Source organism: Argiope bruennichi, chromosome 7, assembly GCF_947563725.1.
Source record: "Argiope bruennichi chromosome 7, qqArgBrue1.1, whole genome shotgun sequence".
Classification (NCBI taxonomy): domain Eukaryota; kingdom Metazoa; phylum Arthropoda; class Arachnida; order Araneae; family Araneidae; genus Argiope; species Argiope bruennichi.
Window position 1 is genome coordinate 7658299 of NC_079157.1, and position 6000 is coordinate 7664298.

The following is a 6000-nucleotide window of genomic DNA, read 5'->3' on the forward strand; positions in this document are numbered from 1 at the left end:
TAGAACAATAGAAAACGTACCTAACAGCACTTTTATCGGCTTAAGTTGTAGAAATGGTTATTTAAAGTAAGCCTCTAAGTTTTTACCCAGATACGTTACTGGATAAGAGGGTGGGGGTGGAATTTTTAGAAGATTAGATAAGAGAGTGAAAGTATAAGAGTTTTAACAGATCGGATAAGAGTGGGATAAGGTGGAAGTTTTAACAAATCGAATAAGTGAGTGAAGGGGTGGAAGTTTTAACAAATCGGATAAGAGAATGAAGGAGTGGAAGTTTCAATAAATCTATCGCTAAGCATTGCATATGTTTGATAATTCGCACTAATAGAACAATACTTATAGACATAAAATAGACAGGAAAACTCATTTTTTTCAACAAAGTTGAATTTTTAAAAAATTAAGCCGGATATTGTTTTTAAAATTTCCCAAATTATTTCCTGCTTTTTAACTGGTACATAAGTAGAATTCTAAAAAAAAGCATTCATTTTTTTTTTCTCATTTAAGCCCATTTTCTAAATTTGAACTTTTAAAAATTTACCCTTCGCCTTAATGAGTTATTATGTTTTATAGTTCATTTTATTGGTCATTTCAATATCTACTATATATACAATACAGATAAAGGATATAGATATCCTCTCTTCTTTACTTCCTTACTCAAAAATATATTCAGGGCAAACTTAGAGACTTCATTTGTAAAGCCAGATTAACAACTTAAACCAATAACATTACTGTTATGTATTTGTACCAAGAAAATATACGATTTGACTTAAGTATCAGTTATTAGACATGGGAAGCGAGAAGGGAAAACAACGTGTTGATCACAGAAGGATTTCATATGAGAATAATGGTTTTGCATTTAATTACCTTTCCTTAATTCCATAAATTTCACGAAAACTTTTGCATGCTAATTTTTACACACAAATATTATAGATATACAAATATTTTTTTCTATAAATATTAACATCATATTAAGAAATTGCTGCATTTGTGAGGCAATTTATGCTTTTTTCAAATTTGCTATTTGAATTAAGAAACTGAGACCAATCCATGTAAAATATGCACATTGTGATAGCTTTTATAAATTAAAATCTACTAATAGTTGAAACAATTAATTAGGAAAATTAATTTACCTTAGCTGTTAGTTTCAACGATTATTCTAGAAAATTATGATTGGTATATTTGTAGTGAAATTTTAAATTTGCATTTAAAGTTTTCAGTTAGTGCAGAAAAATTTTTAATAAGTAACCCTTCTTTGCATGATGATGGAAATTTCCATTATAACATTTAGTGAACAAAAAATTGTACACAAAACAAGTGCACTGTAAATTAGTTGCTGATGGCAACTTACGAGTATTGCGTAATGGAATGTAGTTATAAAAAATATATATCAAATGTCGCAATCATTTAACGGGTTTGAACTTGTCATTCCGTTGTTTGTTGTGGTTGGAAAAAAATTTCTTGAATATATTTCTACAACTAATCTGGTTTTGTTAATAAAAGCAATAATGAGTGGGAAAAAGGTTGTTCTGTTATTTTTCTGTTATGTTTCTGTTATTTTCTGTGCAATTTAAATCGAATTCCCCAAATAATCTTCTCAAAACTATGTGACAGAAATTTACATCATTTTGCAGTTATTTCACTTCTAATGTATGACGAAAATATTTCTTACTATACGTTTATTTTATTTTTGAAGCAAAATTTAGAAGAGAGAGCCATTGAAAACTGACGAAAAGAAGGTGGACCAATTCCGGTGCAAACTACCTAAATGCAAATTATATTCTACAATCTCATTCAGTAAATGTGGAATTAATTTGTGTCTAAATAAGAATAATAATTGTTTTTTAATTATCATCAGGAATAAAAGTGATACAAAGATATATTATTTTTTTATTTATTTTGTACGGAACTTTGCATGTAAATTTGCATGACGATAGATGTTTTCAAAGTACTGGTTTTTTTTCATTATTTTATATTATATTTTTATGCTAGCAATTTTAATCAACATTTTCCCTTTAATCTAGAGCATAAATTATATCACCCTGATTTATTTCACAAAAAATCATGCAAAGAAGAGTTAATTTATGAAAGAAGATTATCTCAACAATTAATTGTAATAAGGTATTAAAATATAAGAAATGTTACATCTTAAATAAAAGCTATGATAAGAATTCCTAAATTTTTTTATCCTTAAAGAATTTTATCTAAAAATTCCTTTTAGGCACTAAATTACCTTGATGGAAAATTCCTAAATAATAAGGAAGAAAAAAAATCAACAGAGCTTACTTCTTCAACTATATCTGGTACTGGGTCACTCATCTTTGTCTTTTTTCCAGTTCTCTGTAACAGTCCAGTGTTTTGATGTGGAAATGGGAAAAACGTTGAGAAGGGGCTTTCCCATCAGGGATTGGATATAATAAATGCGTTTAAAAAGGCCACGCCCAAATTTTCGAATGAATAATTGTAAGGAACATGTAGAACTAATTCTGTGCGCCATTAAAAATAAACCAAAATACTTTGTTCAACACAATGGTTTTGGAACACTTCATTCTATTAAAATATACAGCGACATTATGAATATTACCGTATGTGTTTGTCAAGTGGTTTTTAAACTACCGTTCAAGTTCGTGTTATATTTTATTTTAATGACTTTTGCAACAAAAGCTTTCTGATGCAAAATACATAAAAGCGAAGTCAATGAAAAATTAAAAGTTGGAAAGTGATCAGGTATTTCTCGCTCACTGGTGCACTCTCTGTAAATTGCGACTCTATCTATAAATTAGAATGCAAATGATGTAAAAATCATTCAAAACATTCTACAAGGAAGGTTATTGGATTCAGAGCTATCAAATTTGCTATGTATGTACTTTCTGAATAGTACGCTCTCGCTAACAAAAAATTTTCAACATTTATTTAATTTTTAACATTTTTTTTTGTTTTAATATTTTTTCTTTATAGCCACCAACAACAAAATGGAAGTTTATAATAATATTAATTTCTTAGCAGCTTTCATTCCAAGAAGCAAAAGTTTTTAATTGTATTTTCTGTTTGTTACTAACAAAAATTCTTATAATATCCTAAAATATTGAGGACTTTTAATGTGGTAATGTTTAAAATAACTTTATTTCTGCAATCATGGGATAAAAATAGTTGTCTGGTAATAGCTCAATATGTGGGTTTTTATCCGATAGACAATTCTGGATTGCTTCTTGCTTATTTATTTTTGATATTTGACATTACATACACAACATGACCAAGAAGATATTTACGATAATACATAACATTGTACTAACAATGTGCGAGATTTGCCTTAAAGGACAAGTTTAACACGGAACAATCACGTCGAGGTAAGGAAGAAAGCATTTGGTTATAACTTATTTCTCAACTACTTTTCGTCAACGGATTCTGAGACGACCACATCTTGGCGACTCCATCCCATTAAGGGGTGAGATGCGGAACAATAAGTGCATTTCCGATATTCCCTTTGACCTTGGATTTCCCCTATTATGTACTGGTAAATGAAAATATCTCTTCCTTTGATCTTTCTTTTCACCCCTATTTTGACGGATTAAACCTATCCTAACGCATGCGCAAAACCGAGGAGGGTTTTACAATCCGTTGCTGAGCCGTACCTAATTACGAGAGTACATATAGCGCCATCTATAGACAACATTAATAAATATATTTAAGTAATGAATATTTATACAAAAAGTAATAATTAGAAATAATCGAATTACACGAACACAAAGAATGAAATGATTAATGCAATTAAGAGGGCGGATCATTTCTGAAACACTATCACGCTAAAACGTTTCTAGAGATTTCAATCTTTTATTAAATTCTTTTATTTTTATTATTTTCAAAATTTATTATAATCAACATGTTATGAAACATTTCATGGCATGCTAATGTTGTATCTTCTTTATCGTTAGATATTATTTCTAGGCTAAGCAGATAAATTTTAAATAAAAGAGCAGCCATATGAAAAAAGGATTTTAAAGCTGAATAAAGTTATTAAATATGCACCAAAATATTTTTTAAAAAAGAAATCATGCTTCTTCAGTATATTTAATTATTGATATCATCTCATAAAAGAGTGTAAACCTAACTGCTCTTAAAGATCATACTTTTATAACAATGCTAGATGTCACATTATTCCCCAACTAGTTTAAGCCACTCAAATGATCAAATATCCTTATGACACAAAATGTCTGTTTCATTCTCCCTAAAAAAGTGAAGATAAATATGATAGAAAATGCAAAATGACTGCAAAACGAATGAAATTTTAATCGAAAATAGGGAAATTTTAATCAAAAATAGTTAATCTATCAAAATTAAATACAGACCTTGATAAATATTTGTCGGCTAATTTTTTCATATTAGTATGTTATCTCTACGCCATATGCTTCTGGTAGCTGACAACAACACAGAAAGATCCACGAAAAAGTAAATTTTATCAAATAAAATGGAATTAAAATATAAATCACAGATTTCCGATTGTTAGAAATAGGTAATTTTCAATGATGAGACTTCTTTATTTTATTGTACTTTGGAACTTCAAGCCAAGAAATTTTTCAATAACAAAAAAAACTACTCTCAAAAATAGGTGTCTTGGTAGTGTTTTCAAAACAAATGATAGTAGAAATTAATTTGATTGGCTGGCCTTTAAATTCATCAGATTTAAATCCAACGAGAAAAATGTTGAATATTTTGAGATCTTTCGGTAAAAATAAGATAGAAACACATGATACTGAATGCAAACGAAATTTCCTTTTAGAAACTTGTAATTTCAATTATATGAACCTTTGTAGAGACATTGCCAAAATAAATTCTCTACGAAATTGTTTCTAATAGCGATCACACATCATACTTATGCAAGTATTTATCAACTTATATAAGAGCACTGTTTTTAAAAAAACAACGAATTTCTTTTTTTACTTTGCCTCTTATAATTTGCATGATACATTAGCTATTCGAGAAAATTAAAAAAGGTTTCCAATATGAGAAAGAAATTTTGAATATAGTGGTAAAACGTAAGGCCTGTATCTCTCCGGTACGATGGGAATAATTATGATTATCAGAAATCCATCTTTGCATATATGAATGGAATCGTTTTCGAATACGCAACCTAAATGTTGATCAATAGTTAATAGATATTGTTTCTCAGAAGACAATAGATATGGACGGTTCATTATTTTTTGACGTAGAATTTCCCTGTCGGTTTTGTGCTCTCACCAACAGGATGATTTAAGCTATTGACAGGCAAAAATAGTCGAAGTTTTAAAAATTGAGAAAACTTTCCTAGCACAAAATATTAGTTTGAAAATTGAAATTAGAGGTTAATGATAACGAAATAAATTTTTCTTATTTACAAACAAATGACCACATGCGGACTATTTGTGTTCAACGTATTGCGGCATCTTCATTAGAAAGTATTCGTTTCTGACACGAAGCGAAGTTAGATTCATTTTTCTCTTAGGCTGGAGTTTAAAGTTTCTTAATCTTAGAAAAATGTCTGCTATCTTTATGAAAAAGCAATTCATAGTACAATGGCTGGTAAAGATATGAAGAATAAACTTTAAATTTACATTACTATATTCTTTGTTGTTGGTAAAAAAATTTGTACAAGAACAATATTATGTCACACCTTGCATAGTTTGAAATACAGAATCTTTTAGATAAAAACACTAGACACAAAGGGAGACCGGGGAAAATTTGATGCAATAATTTTAGCAATATGAATAAAAAAAAGTAATAAGATCTGTGGTCACTCCTGACTAAAAAGCCTGTTTCTCACCGATTTTTGTATGATTATCGATGAATGCATGCAATAACAAGTGTATTCATGATGAATAGTGCAATATTGCTTCTGTACAGTGCTACGTATATGTCCACATTAAAGACAGTAATATAGCGAAAGTTGATGTATAACAGTAAAGAAAGTTTATCGCGCGTGTTTAATAGAATTTATATTCAGAATACAAACAAGAGACTTCATCGGATAAA